This window comes from Chiloscyllium plagiosum, unplaced genomic scaffold, assembly GCF_037043375.1.
Source record: "Chiloscyllium plagiosum isolate Xiang-an unplaced genomic scaffold, Cpla_swu_hap1 HiC_scaffold_5, whole genome shotgun sequence".
NCBI classification, from domain to species: domain Eukaryota; kingdom Metazoa; phylum Chordata; class Chondrichthyes; order Orectolobiformes; family Hemiscylliidae; genus Chiloscyllium; species Chiloscyllium plagiosum.
In genome coordinates this window covers 21922145-21935801 of record NW_028270143.1, presented here as the reverse complement: position 1 = coordinate 21935801, position 13657 = coordinate 21922145, and the positions used below count along the sequence as shown (strand labels likewise).

The following is a 13657-nucleotide window of genomic DNA, read 5'->3' as shown; positions in this document are numbered from 1 at the left end:
CTTCACATTGCGTTCAAATGCTATACTTACACTTTAAAAGATGAACTTGTCACTTAATAACAACTTTAATGTACTTGTGAAGGTTACCTTTGCTTAGCCTTTGTAAATCTGTTTAAAAGGACACATGCTTGATTGCACTATAATGTTTACGTTAGTATTCACCAAGGAAGGAGAGATGTTGATATTCTGGGGCATGTTGATATTAAGGAGGTGGTGTTGAATGTCTTGAAAAACATTAAAGCAACATAGATAAGTCTGATGGAATCTATGCCGAGAAAGGTAAGGGAGGAGATTGCTGGTGTCTTGACAGAGATCTTTGTATCCTCCAGCAAGTCCCAGAAGACTAGCAAATAGCTAGTGTTGTCCCACTGTTTAGAGAAGGGCAACAGGGATAATCCAGGAAATTATCGGCTGATGAGCCTTATTTTAGGCAGGGAAATTATTGGAGAAGATGCTTAGAGATAGGATTTACGCGCATTTGGAGAAGAATTAATTTATTCGGGATAGTCAGTGTGGCTTTTTGCAGAGAGTGGGTGTCTTGATTGAGTTTTTTTGAGGAAGTGATGAGGATGATTGATGACAGAAGGGCAATGGTTGTTGTCTATGTGGACTTTACTAAAGCATTTGATAAGGTTCTTTATGGTAGGCTTGTCCAGAAGATGAAGTCACGTGGGAGCCGTCGTGAGTTGGCAAGTTGAAACAATATTGGCTTGGTCGCAGAAGACAGAGGGCAATAGTAGAGGGACGGTTTTCTGACTGGAGGTCTTAGTGTTGGGACACCTGTTGCTGGTAATGTATATAAATGATTTGGATGGAAGTATCTGTGGTCTGATTAGTAAGTTTGCAGACAACATGAAAATTAGTGAAGTTGTTGATAGTGAGGAAGGGTACAGCAGGACATAGACCAGTTGGAAAGTTGTCAGAAAATAGTAGATGGAGTTTAAGCCAGACAAATGTGAAGTGATGCATTTTGGGTGGTCAAATGCAAGGAGAAAATATGTAGCATGTGGCGGGTCCCTAAGGAGCATCAATAAACAGAGGGATATTAGGATCTAAGTCCATAGCTCCATTAAAGTGTCAACACTGGATAAGGTGATAATAAAGATATTCATCATCATTGTCTTCATTGATCAGGGCATTGAGTATAAAGGCTAGTAAGTAATTTTGCAGCTAAGCTTTTAGTTGGGCTACTTTTGGAGTATTATGTAGTGGTCTGGTCACCACACTACAAGAAGGTATGTGGAGACTTTGGAGTGATTACAAAAGAAGTTTCCCACAATGTTGGCTGGATTTGAGTGTATGAGCTATATGGAGAGGTTGGATAAATTTGGATTATTTTTTCTGGAGTGTCAGAGGCTGTGGAGTGAACTGATAGGATTGTATAAAATTATGGGAGACATGGATAAGGTGGGTAGTTGGAGTCTTTTTTCAAGGTGGAAATGTTCAATGCTAGGGGCCATAGGTGTAAGGTTAGATGGACAAAGTTTAAAGGCAATTGCAAGGAAAGTGTTTTACACACAGATTGTTACATGCTGCTTGGAGATGTGAGACGCCAGTACAGTGAGTGAAGACCCCTTTCGGTCATGGCTGGCCACGGGTTGCATCCTTATTGTTCTGGCTTTCTACATCCCTGAAGCAACAAAGCGGATACAACAGCAGCGTTGAAGAGGCATTTAGATAGGGGTGTGAACAGGCAGGGAATAGATTAATATGGACCATATGCAAGCAGATGGGATTCGTTTAGGATGACATCCAGACATCCTGGTAGGCACAAACATGGTGGGCTAAAGGGCCTGTTCCTGTGCTGTACTGGAGGCTCATTTACTAAGTCATCGGGGATTCATGCCTTGTTGAAAGCAGCAAGGTATATTTGTAGAATGGTTACAGCGGAGAAAATGCTGTTTCATTTGTCCAGTCGTTCCTGGCTCCCTGCAAGGTCAATTCAGCCAATGTCATTTTTTGTCCTATTCCTCACAGCCTTCCAAGTGCTTCCTTTCAGATTAGATTACCTACAGTGTGGAAACATACCTATCCTCCAAAGAGTAACCCACCCAGACCCATTTCCCTCTGACTAATGCACTTAACACTACGGGCAATTTAGCATGGCCAATTCACCTGACCTGCACACCTTTGGATTGTGGCAGGAAACCGGAGCACCTGGAGGAAACCCATGCAGACACGGGGAGAATGTGCAAACTCCACACAGACAGTCACCTGAGGTTGGAATCGAACCTGGGACCCTGGTGCTGTGAGGCAGTAGTGCTAACCACTGAGCCACCAGATAATGATTTATTTTCCTTTTGAATGCCGACATTGAATTTGTCTTCACCACACTCTCAGGCAGCGCGTTCCACGTCCTAACTACTTTTTGTGCATAACAATTTTCCACTGCTTGCCACTGCTCCTTTGGCCAATTAACTGAAATCTCTGTCTTCTAGTTCTGATCCTTTGACCAATGAAAGAAGTTTCTCTCTCTCTCTATTCTGTCCAGACTCCTCATGCTTCTAAGTACCTCCATCAAATTACCTCTTCAACCTTATTTCCTCTAAGCAAAACAATCCTACATTCCCCAATCCAAGTTGACAAGTGAAGCTCCTCATTTCTGGGACCATTTTCATGAAGGCCAACCTACAGTTTGCATCCCTAACTTCTCCTCAATGCACCTCATTTGCTCTCATTGATTAATGTACAAGAGCACCCAGATCCCTTTTTATCTCCAGGTTTCCCAATATATCATTTAAATAATATTCACACCAAAGGGTATAACTTCACATTATTCATGTTATACTGCATCCTCCTCACAATTCTCAATCCCACCGAGGTTTGTGCTGTTAGCAAAGTTGGAAATTGCACTTAGTTCCCTTATCCAAGTGATTTATATGAATCATAAGTAGCTGACTGCCACTGCTTGCCACCCAGAAAAAAGCACTCCTTACTTCCACACTCTCTTGTTTGCAGTCTGTTAATCAGTTCTCAATCCGCGCCAGCATATTACACCCAATCCTGTTGTCTTTTCATTTTGCCTCTACGGTGGGACTTTATCAAAAGTCTTTTTGAAATCGAAATGCATAACCATTTTAATGGTTGTCTACCTATTCTACAAATTACAGCCTCAAAAAGCTTCAAAGATTAGGTTGAGAATAATTTCATTTTCATACTTTGTCTAACCTCATTAATGCTTTCCAAGTGTCCTGTTATTGTGTTTTTTATAATCGACTGTAGCATTTTCCCCAACACTGATGTTAGGCTAACTGGTCTATAATTCTGTTTTCTTTTTCTCTTGCTCTTTTTTTAAATACTGGAGTAACATTTGCCAACTGACAATCCGAGAACTTTGAAAGATGATCACCAATACACCCCATATTTCTCGGGCAATTCCATTAGTACTTCAGGAAGGAGATTACCAGGCCATACGGATTTGTCAGCCTTTAATCGCATTAGTTTCATGAGCACCTTTTTTCCCCTAACTAACACTGACTTTCTACAATATCTCCCTCTCATTATACCATTGCTTCCCTCACATGATTAGATTTTTAAATTAGATTACCTACAGTATGGAAATAGGCCCTTCGGCCCAACAAGTCCACACTGATTCTCCGAAGAGTAAACCACCCAGACCCATTTCATCTAAACACGATGGACAATTTAGCACAGCCAATTCACCTGGCCTGCACATCTTTGGACTGTAGGAGGAAACCGGAGCACCCGGACAAAACCCACGCAGACACTGTGGGAGAATGTGAAAATTCCACACAGACAGTCGCCCGAGGCAGGAATCGAACCTGGGTCCCTGGTGCTGTGAAGCTAACCATTGAGCCCCCATGCCACCCCATATGGGCGGCACAGTGGTTAGCACTGCTGCCTCACTGCGCCAGAGACCCGGGTTCAATTCCCACCTCAGGCAACTGACCATGTGGAGTTTGCACATTCTCCCCATGTCTGAGTGGGTTTCCTCCGGGTGCTCTGGTTTCCTCCCACAGTCCAAAGATGTGCAGGTCAGGTGAATTGGCCATGCTAAATTGCCCGTAGTGTTAGGTGAAAGGGTAAATGTAGGGGAATGGGTCTGGGTGGGTTGCGCTTCGGCGGGTCGGTGTGGACTTGTTGGGCCGAAGGGCCTGTTTCCACATTGTAAGTTAACTAATCATATGTCTGGGAAACTACTTGTGTCTTTTGATGTTAAGACAGAGCTAAAATGTATGTTCAATTCTTCTGCCGTTTCTTTGTTCCCATCTCTAATTTCCCGCATTCCTAATCATAAGGGACCTGCAATTTTTCTTCAGAAGATTTAGAAGCAGAATTAGGCACTTGGACCGATCTATTCTGTTCTACATTTCGATCATGGCTGATACGTTTCTCAACCCCATTTTCCTGCTGCCTTCCTGTAATCCTTGATCCCCTTACTAATCCCCTATTACAGTAAGACGTTCCACAGATTCATCACCTTCTGGCTGAAGAAACTTCTTCTGGACGTCCTCGAATGCCAGCACATCCATCCTTAGATGTGAAGCCCAAAACTGCTCTCAGTATTTCAAATGTTTCACATTACATTTGCCTTCCTAACTGCCAACTGAACCTGCATGTTAAGAGAATCCCCAGCAAGGACTCCCAAGTCCCTTTGGCCTTCAAATGTCAGAAGGCTTTCCCTACTTAGAAAGTCTATTCTTCCTATCAAAGTGCATAACCTCTCACTTCCCCACATCGTATTCCATCTGCCACTTTGCCCACTGTCCCAGCCTTTCCGAGTTCTTCTACAGCCTCCCTGCTTCCTCAACAGTTCCTGTTCCGCTACCCATCTTACTGTCATCTGTAAACTTAGCAACAATGTCCTCAGTTAATAGTGTTATAGAGATGTACAGCACGGAAACAGACCCTTCAGTCCAACTTGTCCATGCTGTCCAGCAATCCTAATCTAATCTAGTTCTATTTGCCATATCCCTCCAAACCCTTCCTATTCATATACCCATCCAGACGCTTTTCAAATTCTGTAATTTTACCAGCCTCTGTCACTTCCTCTGACAGCTCAATCCATACACGCACCACCCCCTGCATGAAAAGATTGCCCCTTAGGTCCCATTTATATCTTTCCCCTCTCACCCGAAACATATGCCCTCTCGCTCTGGATTCTCCAGAATTACCTATTTATCCTATCCATGCCCCTCACAATTTTATTAACCACCGTAAGGTCACCACTCAGTCTCCAATGCTCCAGGGAAAACAGCCCCAGCCTATTCAGCATCTCCCTATAGCTCAAATCCTCCAGCCTTGGCAACATCCTTGAAAATCTTTTCTGAACCCTTTCAAGTTTCCCAACATCTTTCCGATAGGAAGGAGACCAGAACTGTATGCGGTATTCCAAAAGTGGCCTAACCAATGTCCTGTACAGCCGCAACATGACCTCCCAACTCCTGTACGCAATACTCTGACCAATAAAGGAAAGTTTACCAAATGCCTTCTTAACTATCCTATCTATCTGAGACTCTACTTTCAAGGAGCTATGAACCTGCACTCTTTGTTCAACAACACTCTCCAGGACTCTCCATCATTGTATAACATAAATAGTTATGGTCCCAGCGCTAACCTCTGTGAAATTTCACTAGTCACTGGTTGCAATCTTTAAAAAGAACTCTTTAACCCCTCTCTGCCTTCTGCCAGTCGGCCAATCCTCTCTCTCCTTGCCAGTACCTTTCCCCTAGCACCATTAGCTATTACCTTAGCAGCTTCCTGTGCAGTATTTTGTCAAAGAGCTTCTGCGAATCCAAATGGATCACTGGTTCTCCTTTGTCCAAATTGCTTGTTACTTCTGAAAGAATTCTGATAGATTTGTCAGGCGTGACCACCTCTTGGCGAAGCTCTGCTGACTCAGCCCTATTTTACCATGGACTTCCTAGTACTCTGTTATTTGAACAGTAACGATGGTCTGTAAAATCTTATCAGTGACCAAGGTCAGGCTGACCAACCCTAAATTTTCGTATTCTGCCTTCCTCCCTTTTTAAATGGAGATGTTAGATTTGCCATTGTCCAGTCCTCTGGGACCCTCCCCGGCTCAGGTGATTGGAAAAGATCACCACCAATACCTCCACAATTTCCTCGACTATGTCATTTGTCACTCTTAGGTGTAGTTCATCTGGTCCAGGTCATTTACTGACCTTCACACCTTTTCAGCTTCCCAACCACCTCTCCTTAGTGATGGCCACTACATTTACCTCTTCCCACCCAACTCTCTTGAAGATACTGCTCGGGTCTTCGACTATGAAGATTGGTGCAAAGTACCTATTCAGCACCATTCCTTTGTTCCCCATTACTCCTTCTCCGGCCTCATTTTTCAGCAGCTCAATATTGGCTCTTAAAAAAACTCTTGCAATCTTCTTCTACATTACAAACTTGCTTAACTTCGTATTTCATCTTCTCCTTTATTCCTTTTTAGTTGTCCTCTGCTGTTTTTTAAAATGTTCCCAATTGTCTTCACCACATTGTGTTCTTCTTTTGCTTTCATGCTGTCCCAAGCTTCCCTCATCCTCCCCTTTGTTTGGTTCTTCTTCCTTGGGATGAATTTCAAATTGCCCTTCCAAGTTAACCCCCCTGGAACCTCTTGCCTTTGCTCCTCCTTCATGTCTTTGTAGTTACCTTCACTCAATTATATTACTGTTGCATCTGATTTCAGCTTCTCCCTCTTAAGCTGCTAAGTAAATTCTATTATTATTACAGTTACTGCCCTCCTAGGGGCTCCTTCACCTTAAGCTACCCAATTAAGTGCTTGATGTTTTCCTGGCATGTCTGTTCAAACAAGCTAGCTAGATAAACACAATCCGGCCATATTCTCCCCCCCCCCCCCATACCCTTGATTCATTTCATCCTATGCAATACCACCACTTTATTAATTTTAAGCCAATCAACAGTTTTAAATCTTTTACACTTCAGTCTGGGAAGCATCTTGTTTGTTAGTATAGACAGTTTTTTTAAACAGCTATTCAGTACCACCTCCTCCATATGTAAATCCACAGTTTAGTCCCTAATTGGCACCACTTCTCCTTTTACCACCCTTTTACTATTGATATGACAACATTTTCAACTAAACAAATTTTTCATGACATTTTATGTTAGTTGTCTGTCCCTTATCATGGTCTGTCTTTGTTTCCGTTATTTGATTTTACAATTCCCCTCAGAACCTACAGTATTGAGCTGGATTCTGAGTTGTATTATCCAGCTGACATGTGCCATATTCACCCTTTCTCATCTTTTTATTATTCTTTTTACTGTAATTCCTTTTTGGCATCCAGAGGAGTCTAGCTTTGTTTGCCCTCCCTTTTTATACCCCTTTGTGGGAATATGCCATGACTGTACCTGAGCTAGCCCTTCTATAAATGCAACCCACTGATAAGTTAGCATGACACCTGCTAATTTTTGCATCCAATTTTGCCAGGCCAAACTCATTCTCTCCATTGAAGTTGACTTTCCTCTAATTCTTACTCTGGATTGATCTTCATCTTTTTTCCAAAGCCAACCTGAAACCTATGATACAATGGTGTGTGTCCCATAAATCCTTGAATGATACATGATGCACTTGTTTTAACTCAATCCCAGGAACCAGGTCGAGAAATAGAACATAGAACATAGAACATAGAAGAATACAGCGCAGTACAGGCCCTTGGGCCCTCGATGTTGCGCCGATCCAAGCCCACCTAAACTACACTAACCCACTATCCTCCATATACCTATCCAATGCCCTCTTAAATGCCCATAAAGAGGGAGAGTCCACCACTGTTACTGGCAGGGCATTCCATGAACTAACGACTCGCTGAGTGAAGAACCTACCCCTAACATCAGTCCTATATCTACCCCCCCTTAATTTAAAGCTATGCCCCCTTGTAATACCCGACTCAATACGCGGGAAAAGGTTCATACTGTCGACCCTATCTAACCCCCTAATCATCTTGTACACCTCAATCAAGTCACCCCTAAACCTTCTTTTCTCTAGTGAAAACAGCCCCAAGTGCCTCAGTCTTTCCTCATACGATTTTCCTTCCATACCAGGCAACATCCTGGTAAACCTCCTCTGCACCCGTTCCAATGCCTCCACATCCTTCCTATAGTATGGCGACCAAAACTGCACACAATATTCCAGATGCGGCCGTACCAGAGTCTTATACAACTGCATCATGACCTCAGGACTCCGGAACTCAATTCCTCTACCAATAAAAGCCAGTACGCCATATGCCTTCCTCACCGCACTATTTACCTGGGTGGCAACTTTCAGAGATCTGTGTACATGGACACCAAGATCCCTCTGCTCATCCACACTACTAAGTATCCGACCATTAGCCCAGTACCCCATCTTTTTGTTATTCTTCCCAAAGTGAATCACCTCGCACTTAGCTACATTGAATTCCATCTGCCACCTTTCTGCCCAGCTCTGCAGCTTCTCTATATCCTGCTGTAACCTGCCACATGCTTCCTCACTGTCAACAACTCCTCCGACTTTCGTGTCATCCGCAAACTTGCTCACCCAACCTTCTAACCCCTCTTCCAGGTCATTTATAAAAATGACAAACAGCAATGGTCCCAAAACAGATCCTTGCGGAACACCGCTAGTGACGGCACTCCATGAAGAAACTTTGCCATCAACTACTACCCTCTGTCTTCTTCCATCCAGCCAATTCCTAATCCAAACCTCCAACTCACCCTCAATGCCATATCTCCGTATTTTCTGCAGTAGCCTACCATGGGGAACCTTATCAAACGCCTTACTAAAATCCATATATACCACATCTACCGCTTTCCCCTCATCAACCTCCTTCGTCACCTTTTCAAAGAATTCAATAAGGTTTGTGAGGCACGACTTGCCCTTCACAAAACCATGCTGACTATCCTTGATCACATTATTCCTATCTAGATGTGCATAAATCCTATCCCTTACAATTCTCTCTAAGACTTTGCCCACAACAGAAGTGAGACTCACCGGCCTATAGTTACTAGGGCTATCCCTACTCCCCTTTTTGAACAAGGGAACCACATTTGCTATCCTCCAGTCTTCTGGGACTACTCCTGTAGACAAAGAGGACATAAAAATCAAGGCCAATGGCTCTGCAATCTCCTCCCTTGCTTCCCAGAGAATCCTAGGATAAATGCCATCAGGCCCAGGGGACTTATCTATTTTCACCTTTTCCAGGATTTCCAACACCTCTTCTCTACATACCTCAAAGCCATCCATTCTACTTATTTGTGCCTCAGTATTCTCATCGACAACAATGCCCTGTTCCTGAGTGAATACTGAAGAAAAGTATTCATTCAGTGTCTCCCCAATCTCTTCCGCCTCCACACGCAACTTCCCCCTACCATCCTTGACTGGACCTATTCCTACCCTAGTCATTCTTTTATTCCTAACATACCTATAGAAAGCCTTAGGGTTTTCCCTAATCCTATCTACTAAGGACCTTTCATGTCCCCTCCTTGCTGCTTTTAGCTCTCTCTTCAGGACCTTCCTGGCTACCCTATAACTCTCAATCGCCCCAATTGAACCTTCACGTCTCATCTTGAGATAGGCCGCCCTCTTCCATTTAACAAGGGATTCCAATTCCTTATTAAACCACGGCTCCCTCGCACGACCCTTTCCTACCTGCCTGACAGGCACATAATTATCAAGGACACTCAATAGTTGCCCCTTGAACAAGTTCCACATATCATTTACACTCTTGCCTTGGAGTCTACTTTTCCAAGCCACACATCCTAAGTCATGCCTCACCGCATCATAATTTCCCTTACCCCAGCTATAATTCTTGCCCTGTAGTACACACTTATCCCTCTCCATCACGAGTGTAAAAATCACCGAATTATGGTCACTATCCCCAAAGTGCTCACCTACCTCTAATTCTAACACCTGGCCTGGTTCGTTACCCAGAACCAAATCCAGTATGGCCTCACCTCTTGTTGGCCTGTCTACATATTGTGTCAGGAAACTCTCCTGCACACATTGAACAAACACTGACCCATCTAACGAACTTGAGCTATAGCTTTCCCAATCAATATCAGGAAAGTTAAAGTCCCCCATAACCACCACCCTATTACTGTCACTCATCTCCTGAATCACCTTCCCAATCCTTTCTTCAATGATTCTAGGACTATTAGGAGGCCTGTAAAAGACTCCTAACAGGGTGACCTCACCTTTCCTATTCCTAACCTCAGCCCAAACTACCTCAGATGGCAAGTCCTCATCCATCGTCCTTTCCACCGCTGTAATACTATCTTTGACAAGCAATGCCACACCTCCCCCTCTTTTACCCCCACCTCTAAACCTACTAAAACATTTAAATCCCGGAACCTGCAACAGCCAATCCTGTCCCTGTTCTAGCCATGTCTCCGTAATAGCCACAACATCGAAGTCCCAGGTACCAACCAACGCTGCAAGTTCACCTACCTTATTTCGTATACTTCTTGCATTGAAGTATACACACTTCAAGCCACTTCCCTGTTTACAGGCACCCTCCTTGGAAATTGATGCCATGTTCCTCACCTCCCTACACTCCAGGCCCTGCACCCTGAAGCTACAATCTGGGTTCCCATGCCCCTGCCGAGTTAGTTTAAACCCCCCCCAAGAGCACTAGCAAACCTCCCCCCAAGGATACTGGTTCCCCTCAGGTTCAGGTGTAGACCATCCTGTTTATAGAGGTCCCACCGTCCCCAGAAAGAACCCCAGTTATCCAAAAATGTTTAACTGGAAACATACTGAGGTTGAAAACAGTTATGAATATACCCTAAGAATATATGCTTGCATTTCTGTGCTACTTACATCAGTACAATCCAAGTCATAGTTAAATAATTAAAATCTGTCATCATAACTAGTATAATTCCCCACTTTGCTGTAATTTTCTTGAAAGTATATTTCTGAGACGTAATGACTAAATAAATCACTCAACACCCAGAATCCATTTTCAGTATCAAAGAGTTTATTGATCTTTTGTTGGTGGGAAGAAATTCTCTGGCAGTCCAAAAGCTGCTTCTCTGAACATGGGAAAAATGCAAACTTTTATTCATTTGTTTTTAGCCTGCCTTAGAATTTACAATTTGCAAACCAATCGTGTTGTTGATTGGATATTTTTGTAATCAATCACATCAATTATGTGACTGCTTGATCAATTAATGAGCGATTTTAGTTCTTGCCATGATCTCATGGTATTTACCAATGCATCCTATTCAACCACATTCTAATACTGCTGACTTCTGCACCATATGAGGAATATGAAGTGAGGAGGAAGAACTCAAGCAGGAAATTAGGAAAGCAGCATTGGACTACGAAATGATTTTGGCAAGTAGGGTTAAAGAGAATCCAAAGTCATTCTATACATTAGATTAAAAACAAGAGGATAACTTGGGAGAAGTTGGGACCACTGAAGGTTTAACTTGTGTTTGGAAGCAGAGAATGTGGGTGAAATCCTCAATGAGTACTTTGCATCAATAGTCACACGAGAACAATATGGAGGACAGTGAGATTTGTGTGGAGCATGCTAATATCGGGCATTTTGAGGTCAAGGAAGACGTGGTGTTGGGTCTCTTGAAGAACATTAAGGTGGTTAAGTCCTCAGGACCCAATGGTATCTACCTCCTATTCTTGAGAGAGGCAAGAGAGGAGCTTGGTGCGCCTTTATCAAGATCTTTGTATTCTCGCTAGCCACTGGAGAGGTCCTGGAGGACTGGCGAATAACTCTTGTTGTTCCTCTGTTCAAGTGGGAAATATGAATAATCCCGGAAATTATAGATCAGTGAGCTTTACATTGATGGTTGGAAAGCTATTGGAGAGAATTCTTGGGGACAGGATTTATGCGCATTTGGAAAAACACAGTTAAATTAGGGATAGTCAGCATAGCTTTGTGCATGGCAAGTCGTGTCCTACTAACTAGATTGAATTTTTCGAGTTGACAAAGGTGATCAATGAGGGTAGAGCAGTGGATGTTGTTTACATGGATTTTAGTAAGACTTTCAACAACAACCTTCATGGTCGGTGCATTCAGAAGATAAAGATGCATGGGATACACAGTAACTTGGCCACGTGGATTCAGAATTAGCCTGCCCAAAGAAGGCAGTGGAAGGTTACTTTTTCGGCTGGAGGTCCATGACTGTTGCTCTGCAGGGAACCAATTGGGAGATCTGCTGTTTGTGATAAATATAAATGACGGGTGACAATGTAAATGGGTGGGTTACTAAGTTTGCAGATGACAGAGTTGTGGATAGTGTCAAAGTTTGCCAAAGGATACAGTGAGATATAGATCATGTGCAGATGTGGGCAGAAAATGGCAGATGGAGTTTAATTTGTGTAAGTGCGAGGTGCTGCGCTTTGGGAGATCCACTGTTAAGGAAAAGTATACAGTTAATGGCAGGACTTTGAACAGTATTGACGTGCAGAAGGATCTTGGGGTTCAAGTCCTCAGCTCCCTGAAAGTGGCCACACAAGTGATAGAGGGGTGAAGAAAGCATTTAGCATGCTTGCCTTTATTGGTTGTGAAATAGAGTACGAGTCAGGGTGACATGTTGCAGTTTCATAAGAGTTTGTTCAGGCCACGTTTAGAGTATTGCGTTCAGTTCTGGTCACAACATTACAGGAAGGCTTTGGAGAGAGTGCAGAGGTTTACCAGGATGCTGCTTGGGTTAGAGAGTCTGAGCTCTAAGGAGAGGGTAGAAAAACTGAGGTTGTTTTCTCTGGAGCAGAGGAGGCTGGGGGGAGTCTTGATAAAAGACTATAAAATTATGAAATGTATCAAAAGTATCGATGATCAGAAAGTTTATTCCAGAGCTGATATACCGAAAACCGGCGGAGTGATGGTTTGGGGGGAGTTGGGGGAGGAAGGGGCGGCGGGGGATGCATTTATGCTGAAAGATCAAAGGAGATGAGAGGGGCAGGTTTTTTACAGAGACAGTGGAGCATGCTGCCAGGGTTGGTAATGGAAGCAGATATGATAGGGGCATTTAAGAGATTTTTAGATTATCACGTTAATGTGCCAGAAATGGAGGAATATGGACCAAGGGATTAGTTTCATTTTGCGTCATGTTTGCCACAACATTGCGGGCCAAAGGGCCCATTGTATGTTCTCTATTGAATCCTCCCTCCAAACAGGCTGGAGGCTTCTGCCAGTTGCCTAAGGCTGCCTGACTGCAGGGATTCAGTTAAATCCTTTCTTGCCTGCTATATTTACAACAGCAATAATTTACGTATGCATGTGTGTATGTAATTGCAACCATCTAAAGGATCTTAACTGATGTGAGTCAAGCTTTTCCCCTTCTATTACAGGTTAACAGGAAATTAGATTTGCTTGCACGTGGGCCTTTCTCACTGCTTCTCAAGGACCTCTCTTATCAAAACTGTCTCGGTATTAGCAGTGGCTACATTTTTGCTGCTGCTTAATAAAATCTCAAAGTGTGATTTTCTTTTACATGAGACACTTTATAGCTTATCTGATTGCTGTAAGTGCAAAGGCCAGGATTCTGACACATGCACTAAACCACCCCACGGCCCTGTGGCTGAACACACCAACTGCCCATTCCACTACACCAAGAACATGCAAGTCCTGGGCCTCCTCCATCGCTAAATTTTAGTCACCTCACGACTGGAGGAAGAACACCTCATCTTGTGCCTTATGACCCACCAACCACAAGGCATTTGTGGTTTATT

The 13657-nt window shown here is 43.4% G+C and overlaps 1 protein-coding gene across 4 annotated transcripts in view; it reads left to right on the top strand.

Annotated features, from left to right (window-relative positions):
- The window catches only part of myo10 (myosin X), a 333744-nt gene that overhangs the window by 255660 nt on the left and 64427 nt on the right, over positions 1 to 13657 (top strand). The gene's annotated exons all lie outside the window — the stretch shown is intronic.